Source organism: Pleurodeles waltl, chromosome 6 (assembly GCF_031143425.1).
Source record: "Pleurodeles waltl isolate 20211129_DDA chromosome 6, aPleWal1.hap1.20221129, whole genome shotgun sequence".
Taxonomy (NCBI): Eukaryota; Metazoa; Chordata; class Amphibia; order Caudata; family Salamandridae; genus Pleurodeles; species Pleurodeles waltl.
The window spans coordinates 1071630967-1071643123 of record NC_090445.1 but is presented as its reverse complement, the minus strand read 5'-3'; the positions used below and the strand labels follow the sequence as shown (position 1 = coordinate 1071643123).

General features: G+C 45.1%; 1 protein-coding gene across 5 annotated transcripts in view; it reads right to left on the bottom strand.

Moving 5' to 3' along the window:
* RAP1GAP (RAP1 GTPase activating protein) overlaps window positions 1-12157 on the bottom strand; it is a 431870-nt gene that overhangs the window by 123158 nt on the left and 296555 nt on the right. The gene's annotated exons all lie outside the window — the stretch shown is intronic.

Here is a 12157-nt window from a genome sequence, read left to right as displayed (position 1 = left end):
TTTGGCAATATCCAGCACACTGGTCTAATGTTTTCCCAAGGATTGACTAGTTTTTTAAAAGTTAATGAAAGCTATTTACTCTTCCATCTACTAGAGTGTGGTGGAAGATACCTAAACTCCGATCCGAGGAAGGACAGGGGAGCCAACCCTACATGCCATACGTGGGAAATTAGAGGATGCCACCATATCACCACACAGAGAAGAAAAGTGAGAATCACCATATCCTTAGTCTTCCCCTTTACAGGTAAGACACATGGATGACCCCTTGTAACTCCCAAACAAAGAAGAACAGTGGAAGTTATATTATTTTTATACTTACCCTTAAGAGGCGAGAGCAGTGTAGGCCACCTTATTCACCCATCTGCAATGAGAGTGGTAGCCACCCTAATCGCCCCATCCAGCAATGAGTAGTGAGAGGCACACTACTATCTCCATCTTGGGAAGAAAAGAGAGTCACCATATCCTTAATCTTCCCCTTTATAGATGAGAGTAGTGGAAGACTCCCTAGTATCCTCATCCAGAGAAGAATATTGGGAGTGACCTTATCCTTAATCTTCTCCTGTAGAAGCGAGAGGAGTGGAAGCCACCTTACTCTTCCATCTACCGGAGAGCAACTGGAGCCACCTCTCGCTCGTATTCATCAAACAGTGGTGGCAACCCTACTCTCCTCCGCCAGCAACAAGTAATGGAAGCCACCTTGCTATCTCCATCCACGGACAGCCATGGAACTTGTCCTTCTTCCGTGACCATGAGAAAACAGCAGAGAAAGTCCTACTATCTCCTAGGGCCCCATAGCATTCTAGAAATCAAGCACCTCAGTCTTATATGGGCACAGGACTGGAAATGCTGTAGAATGATTTATACCTTAGTATGCGCCTTCTAACAGTGCTTAATATTGAACTTGAGCAGATCGATAGCTCCTATGTCATTATAGCTGGGACTTGTGTAGCAGAGAGAGGGACTTCGATAGGCAGGGTTCATGGTGGAGACATTTCCAACTTCTCTCTCTGTGCTTTAACGCCATTCGCTGACAAATGGTGGAAGTGAAAGGAGGGCAAACTCAGATTAGATTTAGGGTTTACACATAGGACCACTTCTCCCTTGCCAATGACTACTTTTAGCTGCTTGTAAATTGGTTCCTCTCGGAGACAAAATGGCCAATGACTGAAAACGTTTGGAGAAAGCATACTCACTGTTGTAGGATGAGCATTATATGGTTGATGACATCTTCGGTGACCGAAAGTGAGCTGTGATAACATCAATTTGGGAAAGACTGACGTTTTTGGATCTCTGCCAGCGCTTAATTTGTGTCAGAGGAACAGTATACTGATCTGTAGACTCTTTGTGCACCTGAGATACTAGTGCCTCTTACAAACCGGCCTGAACTTCACCTTCTACTGGTGCCAGCGATTGGTGAAAAAACTACTACTCCTTAAACAGGTGGTTGCCATGCAGCCTCATCTATCCAGGGTTCAGGTGACACATACATTCCTGAGTCAGGCACTGTATTACAATAATGGGGGAAAACACTGGCCCTGACAAAGGACTGACATTATACAACTCTCTGCATTGCTGAGGGTGGCCTCAGGCAGTGCCGTAAATGACCAAGACTTAACAAGTCGACTAGTTTGTAAGCCTGCACAGCCACCAGGAATGGCATATAGGCTGAAATCACTTATTGGGATTGCATCAGAATATCCACTACAAAATACCGTGGGGGCAGCATATTGAGGCAAAATATATAGGCGATCAAAATATTGTCAAAGAAAGTTGATATAGGTAAGCACATGTTTATTATGCTTAACAACACATCTTTGTCCCTAGAAGATATATATATATATATATATATATATATATATATATATATATATATATATATATATATTAAGAACATACACGTATAGCAAAACTATACTTACCTATACGCACATTCTGTCTCACAATTGTGGTCCTCGATATTTAGGCCTTTTTATTTTGGCCCCATAATCGTTTTGTCCCCAATATTGTCATACAACCCTCTCATCCTGGGATCTACACAGTGAGCCTCATTCTGCGTGGCCCATTTGTTTGGAAGGTAATACTGGGCGTGGTAAATACTATTACAGGAAATGCGATATTTATCAGGTAGAATACGACCTTTCCATTCCAGTTTCCATACCTCATATTTTGAGTCTGGATGGCATAAAAAGCTCTATACTTTATTCCACTTTTTCAAGCTGCGGAACTCAGAATCCTGTGTTATTTTCTCCCACACACCCCACCAGGTTTACCCTGCCAACATTTGTGTGTGAAAGAGGCGTGAACGTGTGAAATTTAAGGACTAGTTGTAAGCCTGATACGAGCAAAACCTTTCATTTGTGCCTGGACCTCGATTACCGCAGGAATCTGAATAAGATGCATGGTGCTTATGTTATATATCCAATTCCCTGGATTTCAGAATGCTTGGGACAGGCTGCCGTAGCTATTCTGTTATCATATGTCATGTGCTACACTAGAAGCTGAAGAATACAAGAAGTATGAACTGGTAATAGACAAGTAAAGCTACCTTTCAAACAAACCACCATTTTCAATAATGGACTTCACTCAAGAGGTGTGAGTAGGTATTGTGTCTTTCGAGGCCAGGGGTGTGATGAACGGTCTTCAGTACTGATCCCTGAAACCCAAGACATGGTCTTAGTTCTGGATTAAGGTTTCATTGGGCATCCTAAAGATTCTGCCTCTCTGGTGTTGGAAATTTCAATGGATATATTGATAGGGGTTTCCTCGCGATGGTCCTCTCGGGTACTGGAGAGTTTACCCACATCGTCACTGATCTCAAAACCTGACACGTCCCCAGCCACTGCAAAGTGGAGTAACGAAACTTGAGTGGCCCCTGCAAAGTAGATGGAGAGGGCCCTCCTTCCCCTCACCGGCCCACCACCTTTCACTTTTGCTGAGGTGGGCCTTCTGGAGCTCAGGGCTCCCCACAATGTGGGGGCTTATGTTATGCCACTGATCCAGACGGGGAGTCATAGAGTCCTGGCACTGCATCCTGGCATAAAATGCTACTTTCTGTCCTGTTTGTACCTAATAGTTTTCTTGGATCGGAAGGCCTTACATGATGAACAGGCGGCTTTATTGTGGTCACTAAGGGTCAGATTTATAAGTGGCGCACCATGCTATGCTGTGCCACTTTTCTTGCCGCCCATCTTGCCCTCCTAACGACACCATGTGAGCTACGTATTTATGATACAGCACACCATGGCCCAACATGGCGCACGTTAGGGAACTAGCGGCAAAACCTTTGATGCTAGTTTGGAGCTTTGCAGGATTAGTGAAAAAAATGTTGACGCTAATCCTGGAAAGAGAAAGGAGGCCCACTGAAAACAATGAGAGCGTCATTTAAATGCCTGCCTTAGGTAGGTGTTAAAAATGATGCTAAAAATGGTGCAGTGGAATCTCACAGATTCCACTGCGCCATTTTTCTGGGCCTCCTAACGCTGGAATATCCCCCCTTGCATACATTATGCCTGGTGCAGGCAGAATGCAATGCAAGGGTTTACAAATTGGTGCAATACGTGCATTGCGCCACTTAGTAAATATGATGCAGCGTTTTTGCCAAACTAACGCCACGTTAGCATCAGAAAAATTATGCTAATGTGGTGCTAGGTGGTGCAAGGGGCTTCTTAAATCTGGCCCGGTTACAGACTCACTATTGATCTGACCACAGAAACATGTTATTGCAGAGAGGCAAACCTGAAAAGGAGGGTCAGATTTATGAAAAGTTCCACATCATGTCATGATGCGCCACTTTTCTTGTGTCCCATTGCGCCCCCCTAATGTCACATTGTGGCGCCGTATTTATGATACGGCACACCATGGTGCACATTAGGGAACTAGTGTCAAAACATTTGATGCTAGTTATGGCGCTTTGCAGGATTAGCACAAAAACATTTGACGCTAATCCTACAAACAGAAAGGAGGCCCATTGAAAACAATGGGAGCGTAATTTAAACTCCTGCCTTGGGTAGACATTAAAAATGATGCTAAAAACGGTACAGTGAAATCTCAGAGATTCCACTGAGCCATTTTTCTGGGCCGCCTAACGCCGGAAAGCCTCGCTTGGCGCAGGCAGAATGTGGTGCAAGGGATGAAAAAGTGGTCCAATGCGTGGACTGTGTCACTTTGTAAATATGGCAAGCTGACAGAAAAATTACGCTAATGTGGCTCAAGGGGCTTCTTAAATCTGGTCCGGAGTATTTGCCATCCACTTCCACCAAATGAGTAGTTCTCGTTCAACCTGGTCGTGCTTGTTTGAATCGCAGGATCACAAAGAAGTCAGAGTTCTTTAAGTACTGGTGGATGACGTGGAAGGAAGTTTTTGTCATTCCGCTTCTCAAGCGTCAAAAGCTTTCTTTGGTCCGCAACGGTAATGAAGCAATTGACGCACCTCTGAACCCAATGGTGGAAACAAAACCTATGCTGGCGTCTGTGTCCTGATGCATTGTGGGTTTGAGGCGAGGTACCCGAAGTCACCTCAAAACCAAACTCCTTTTTCGAAGAAAAGCAAATGTAGCACTCCATGCCCAACATTAGATGTCAGGAATGTGCACAGCATGTGACCTACAGCTCCACTGGCCACAAACCACAGAGCTACCATCGACTTTGTTTGACCTTTCGAGATTGTTAAAAACGTACCTGTTCTCATTCATTTGATTTTCACCTAACAGTCCTAAGTAAATAAACTCTCAAGGGTTTTAATATTTAATAAGCTAATGATGATAATGGTGATATCGGATATTTAAGGTGAGTAAGAAGTGAAGAGGCGGGTAACACAGCTTAGAAGCCTCCAACTAGTGGTAAAAGGAACAAAAGAGACAAATTATCCAACATTAGTATTAAGCGAAATTACATAACTTATACTGCTCGCCAGCACTTATGTTTAATGGCATAAAATAAGCGGGTCTTGTGCTAGGATCCACATTATCATTGGGGTACTGAGACTAAACCAGATAAAGCAAAAGGGGCGTCCGCCCTGCAGCAGGACGAGGACCTGGTGGTCTCACAGTTACATTTAACAAGGGGCCTGCTAACAGGTGCTTTTAGGGCTTTACTGTTCAAGGACTGACGTTTGGTGGAGACATGTCTGCTAAGCAGGCAGTGTTTCAGAAATATAACTGTACTCTTCAAGGGAACATCTGTGCTTTATGGTCTTTAGGCTTTGTGTTGACAGATCAGTTGTTGGCTCCATTATTGTAGCTGAACAGATCTTTTACAAATGCCTGTTGTCCTCTTTCTGCTAAGATGCCGTCTCAGCCTAATTCTTCTTCATTTCTATTATTGACTATATCCAGACTGCCTCAGCTTGTACTTTATATTTAATTTCCTACGATTGGCTTTTGTTTGATGAACATGAACGGTTACCATATTACAAAGGGATAAAGCAAGACTCGTAGAGTAATGGGTACTTTGTAAATAGACCCTTTATTCTTTCACTCACTCCCTCCATCCAAGGCTGCACAGATGTTAAAGAGAGGCGGATGATGCAAGCTTTGGTATTTCCTCCAACAACAGATGAATTGAGCCCAGAATTGCAAACTCTCCAGGCTACCTATGAGGGATTTGATCCACAATCCCTTTTTTCTCCAAACTCCCATCATTCTGATTAGATGAGGTTTCACAATAGATAGCCCCAGCGAGTCACAGCCTTTGAACTCATTCTTCCCGGTTCTCTACAGTGGCCACCCTCAGCATCCTAGAGGAATGCACCAGGTCGGATAATACACCAAGCATTACGGGAACCAGAACTAAGCAGGTCCTTTTTTCCAAAAGCAAAATGCGTTGATAGTTCTGGCAACAATGGTTAGCACTATCACCAAAGCGCTATTCTAAATGGAGTAACAAACCAGTAAATTCCCTTAAGAAAATGAAGGATGTGCCAGCCTTGCTTGCCTCCTGTGGTTTCAGGCTCGAGACCAGCAAATGCTTCAACTCTCACCGAAAAAACTGTCCTGCGAGCCTTTTTGTCTAAATATAAACTGTAAACTTTTTGGATATCTCTCAGGTAGACTATTCATACTGTGTACGTTTAAATGTTTTTGAAGGCCTGTGGGACTTTAGATTTTGTCAAATAGGGGTGGCCATACATAGTAGGGACTACTACATTGACTAGCTTTTTGCCAACCCTGCCATTGTACTTGGCAACCTTCTTTAAGAGGCAAGGCAAAAACAGCATTAGGCCTGCTAATGTCCTCTAGTTTTCAGATATTACCCTTTATCTGAGCCCTTCAGCTTTATATAGGCTATTTAAGGGGTGAGGATGGGGCATGGTCAACCATGTGATGTGAAAGGTAAGATAAAGTATCTTGCTTTCGACAGGATCGTCCCATATTTGAGGTATCTGTTCCATGTCCTCAACTTCACTGATGCAGGACACCAAATTTTCTGCTTTTAACCTGGTATGGGACAATGTAGATTGAAGAACTTGGGAGGCCATCTGAAAAGATAGGAGTTTCTAAAATAGACAGACCTGCTGGTAAGCCTTGAGCTGCTGGACAGGATGCCACAGCATTGACACTGTGAAGGAGAGCTCTGATTGTGAGGGGCCAGCATCGGTTGATATACTAATTGCGGTGAATCAGCCCCAGAGTGTCTCCTTAGTCCGCTAAGTTATCCATCAGTGATTGGGTATAGCTGAATCCTTGATTTGAGCCTATCAACTCTTCTGCTGGAATCTATTCAGTGGGTTCTGAATTTTGCTCCCAGTCTCATTGAAAACGTCTGAAAATTTTAGCATGTCTCAGCCGTGTGCCTCAACTTTCACTGGTTACCTATTGAGTAATAAGTACTATTAAAAAATATTTTTCCGAACCACAAAATCTCCTATTGACTGGAGAAATGGGAGCTTTACAGCCTCCTGCAACACTACACTCCCCTTCACCTACAATACTCTACATGTTATGTGCATCTCTGTATTCCCAGGATCCAGAGAGAACGTGGTAGTGGTTGCACCTTTCATGCCTTATCCCAAAGCTTTGCAACAACTTGATGAATGAACATGGACAAATACAGAACTATGTGGCTTTCAGGTGGCAGTATTTGAGTCTCATCTCCTCTGACCCATTTCCAAGCCTCAGCGGCCTGGAGCCATTTGAAATATAAGAAGGCGTAATAAACAGATATTGAGAGAAATAAGCTGTACACACAGGCTGCTTTAGGAACACATTTACCTTCAGAGGTGTTAATAAGGATGAATGTGAACAGCTGCAGTGAAAAGGTCCTGAACATGCAGTAAAGTGCCCCGGAACTAGCAGGAGTCCACCCTAAAGACTTTAAATTAGCCACATGTAGTTAATGGGCAGATAGCCTCTGGAGTTTAAGATCTTTATTTCAGGCCTAATTATGAGTTTGGCGGTCCCATCGCAGGACCAGCAAACTCGTGGGCAGGACGCCACCGCCATGGTGGTGCCGTTTCCCCGAGCATACTACAATGCTTCCGCCGAGCTGACCTGCGAGAACATTGTAATTCACATTCCCACTGGGCTGACCGGTGGGAACAGTGCTTCGATATTGGCCTCGGCTCCTTGAAGTTAGCCAAGGCCAATATTGTAGCACACAGCACTTTCGGAATGAGCACTGTCCCAAAGCAGACAGTGTGCATTCCGAGGTTGCTGGGCAAGGGGGGCCCCTGCAGCCCCCAGCACACCTTTACTGCCAGCCTTTCCATGGTGTGGTAACCGCCATGAAAAGGCTGGTGGTAAGGGAGCTGTAATCAGCCAGGCTGCACTGAGTTTGTGGGTGCCCTGACTGAGTACAACTCAGACCGCCATCAACCCATCTGGAACGATGTTCCTGGCGGGAACGGTGGTTGCCTGGTGGGTCCGCCTGCCAGGGTTTTAATGTGGCGGTCGGACCGCCAAGGTTAGCCGCAGTCCGATCGTCACCACGAGGCTGGCAGTCCTTTGACAGTCAGCCTCTTATTGAAGCCCTTAATGTATGGCTGGCCGTACTTCACTGCACAAGGTCAGGGGAGGGATGTACTCCGCTGCCCTGGCAGCCTACAGCCCACCATAATCAGAAATCTTCATCGGGGAGACCGAGATCTCAGTGTGTTCGGTATAGCTTGTGCCAGCAGAGGCTCTGCCAAAGGCACTGAAGCTTTGCTGCTGGTGCATCACGTTACTATTAGCGTTTAGCCTGATTCCAAGTGCTTCCAATCTTTGTAAAAATTGGAAAGAGAGGAATATATTCTAAAGTCACTATCCAAGAAAGCCCAAGGACCGAAATTATACATCACGCCTCCTAGTTCCGGAGTTCTCCATTTGCCCCTACACCAAATTGTGGAGGGATAGATTCTAACGGAAAGGCCCAAGTTCTGGTCTCTCTTTGAAATGTCACTCTGTTGGGAGACCTGCCTAGTTTTCATTACTGGCATATTTTGATGAAGTGGTAAAGTCAGGATCATACTTAAAATTTCGTAGCTGTATGGCTAAAACCAACCCGTTAAACAGCACCTAGTGTTAAGTAGTCACTGTCTGCTTACCCCAAAGATCTGCCCACCTTGTTGGATGTTCCGGCATGGGGTTACAACTCCCATATATGGGAATAAAAGCAGAAGGAGATTGAGAATATTTTCCATGGATCTTGGGGCTGGAGGTGGTTCCTGGAAAACATCCATGGTGTATACCACCATAATTCCAAATGTGTCACTAGCCCTATGAAATTATTTAATCTAGTTACTTCCTTAAAACACTTAACTCTCTAATGGTAGCAATAGCAATTAGTCAAGGCTACATTCTGAAGGTGGAAGAAAGGTTCAACTGAGATACAATATTTCACAGCACTCATAACTGATAATCACAATGCACAAACACACCGAAACCTTTTAAAGAGAATAAGAGCCTGATTTAGGGATATGTCATGATGGACTGAAAGACCCAGATGTGCATGGCAACCTTTGCCTCCCCTTCCCCCCCCCAATAAATGCCTTTTGATTCCTCTGTGTGTGCACAGTGTCTCTGAATGCATGAAATTTCTCCATTCACACATACGCGATAATGAGAACATGGCAGCCCTAGGCTGAGAACAGTCGAACCTCTCCAGCAATCCCATCTCTATCTATCACTGATCTCTTCATCTCAAATAAACCTCAAATCACACAAAGATGTTTGTCTCGTCTGCTTCTACCACATAGTTTATGGTCGGCTCTGATCATTGCAGTAAACTGCATGAGCTGAAGCGTGAAACTGCAGTGTCTTAATCAGCTATTGTCGTTGGCTGCTTCAGGTAGTAAACATCCTTTCTTCTGCTCAAACAGCTCAGTGTTGTGCTCAGAATTATATTCGTTGAAGGTCATGCTGTCTTCTAAATCTGTACATTCCAAGAACCCAACTTATGCAAGCACATTGTTTTGTTTACTTTGGCTCTCTCCCATTTGTGAGGATCTGGGCAGTGATCACTATCAGTAGAAGATATCTATTCACCACATTTGCCCATTGGTTTAAGAAAAATAAATACTTTTTTTTTCTTCAAACAAGGAGGTACCTATCATTAGAGTAGCAGCTGTAGTGGCACCAAGTGGATTAGCGGCTCAGTGCACCCTGCGTATTGCTATCACTCATAGCCCACAATATGGCTAAAACGGTTGTCAAAGCCAATTGGTTCCAAAGTGAGGCCTATCAGCTTTGCAAATCACAGAGGCAATGGGTTCACCGGCAGTCATAAAAGGCCTCCCTGTCCACTCAGTAGGTGGTCCAGGGCCATGGTGTTTGTTAGCAATGCGGTAAATTAACTTCAAACATCAGATTTATTTTTTAGGGTTGAGCGCAAAGCAGTCTATCCCTGCTGTAATCTGTCTATGGGCTTGTGACCACGCCCACCGCACGCCCATGAGTTTGGTTGGTTTGTGGGCTTGCCTTTCATTACTGGAAGGCATGCATACGTCATGCCTTTTCCGGTGCTTAGCCCTCGTCAAGCACACTGGCCAACTACTGAAAACATACGAGACTCTGGCCCTCATTCTGACCTTGGCGGTCTTTTCGCAAGACCGCCGAGTTACCGCCGCGGTGAAGACCGCCGACCGCGGCGGTGTGCCGCTGTGCGCATTCTGACCGCTGGGAGCGTTCCGCCGGAAAACCGCCAGCAGCCACACTGGCGGTCGGCGGGAAAGTGGAGACTGGTCAACCTCCACCGCCACGCCAGCAGAACACCGCCCCCAGAATTACGACCCACATTTCTGTGTGGCGGTCTTCTGTTGGCGGTCTTCTGTTGGCGGTCACGTCCCTATGGCTCCCGTCGCCTCCCGGAGGACCAACGCACAAGGTGAGTTGATCGTCCGTGAGGGGAGGGGGTGGGGGGGTGTTGTGTGATGTGTGCGTGCATGGGGGTGTGCGTGTGAGTGTGTAGAGGGGTGCTGTTGTGTCTATGGGTAATGTGTGCTGTTCGGCAGGTGCGCATGTCGGCATGTATGTGTGCGGGTATGTGTCCCCGTTGTGTATGTGTGTGTAGGGGGTGTGTATATGTGCATGTTGGGGGTGTGTGCATGTCGGGGTACATGTATGTACGTGTCGGGGTGGGGGTGGGGAGGGGGTTCGTACCACCTCTGGGGGGTGGCAGGGGGGTGGAGGGTGTGGGGGGAGGACTCGGGTGGGTAGTGGGGGGTGGGGGAGACCCCTATCAGTGCCAGGGAAGGAATTCCCTGGCCCCGATAGTGCTTACCGCCATGGTTCGCACGGCGGTTCCCGCCCGCAAGAAACCGCGGCGGTAGGCAGGGTCATAATACCCTTGGCGGTCTTGGGACGACCGCCGGGCCGGAGTGCGCAAACTCCAGCCCCGCGGTCATGACCGCCGCGGCGGTCGGAGCGGAGAAGTAGCGGTCGGTCGCGGCGGGGACCGCCGCGGTCAGAATGCCATTTTTAATACCGCCGGTCTGTTCGCGGTCCGACCGCCGTCTCTCCGCCGACCGCCAGGGTCAGAATGAGGGCCTCTGTGTTTTCCGTATGGTTTCTGGACTACTTTTTTCTATTTATTTCCTATGCAGTGCGATCTCGCAGTAGTCGAGCGCTTTGCATCACATCGACCCTGTTACATGGATAATTGCATTTTTTGCGATAACACGTTTGACTGCAAGCGAACTTCTGTTTTACTTTGTATTTTCAATTTATGTGGCAAGAAATGTCCAGTTCAGAATTTACAACGCAAATAGCTCTTGCTAGAGCAAACGCGAGACCCATTCCATTGCAAATGCTTGTTCTTGTTGTTTTGGGACCTGATTAGCATATGTTCGTGTAGAGTTTGTATTGCAACTTGTTTAAAGTTTCTTCTTTTTCGGTATATGTGTCCCTGAATATCGAAGATGGAATATTGAGGTATTGGAGACAAAATGTTGAATCCAAAATATTGAAAGGTAAATATAGGTTTTCTACACCTAACTCCACATATAAGTACCTTGACAATAATTGATAAATAAATAATATATATTTCTTTGCAATACGGCCTCAATTCTCGGCACACTTCACAGTGGGTGCTGGCATTGGGGCTCAGCTGACTGCTCAATCGTTTATGATGCATATAAATGCTACGTTGCACTCTGTGAGAAAGACCAGGAGTGGTTGAAACACGTTGGTGGAGCATTGTGGTTTTGAATAAAAATCTTTTACCCAGAGTTCACGGAGTGGCGCTTAACATTTGTATGCAAAATATATATATATATATATATATATATATATATATATATATATATATATATATATATATATATATATATATAGATATATATATCTTCAGGGCACACAGATATGGTGTTAGGAATACTAAATCTATATTTCCTTTATACGTACTTTCCTTTCAATATTTTGGTGTTGATATTTTGTCGATGATATTCATATCCTCAAAATTCAGTAGTGCAATTTGTTTTGGGCTTTGCTTTTGGTTTCGGCTTCTTTAAAAGGGAAATGTTGCTTGCATTTTACTTTAGATGTGGCAGCACTGCTCTAACCAGTTGAAAATCACTAGTATTATCGGGTTCTTTGAATTATGTCCTACCCCTCCACCCTTTGTACTCACACTGTCTCTCCATCCTTCTTTCTTTTTGCATAATCAGTTTTAATAATGTCTTCTAACAATGACAATATATTACAGTAAAGTGATATCAGCTTAAATAATCAAATATATATCATGG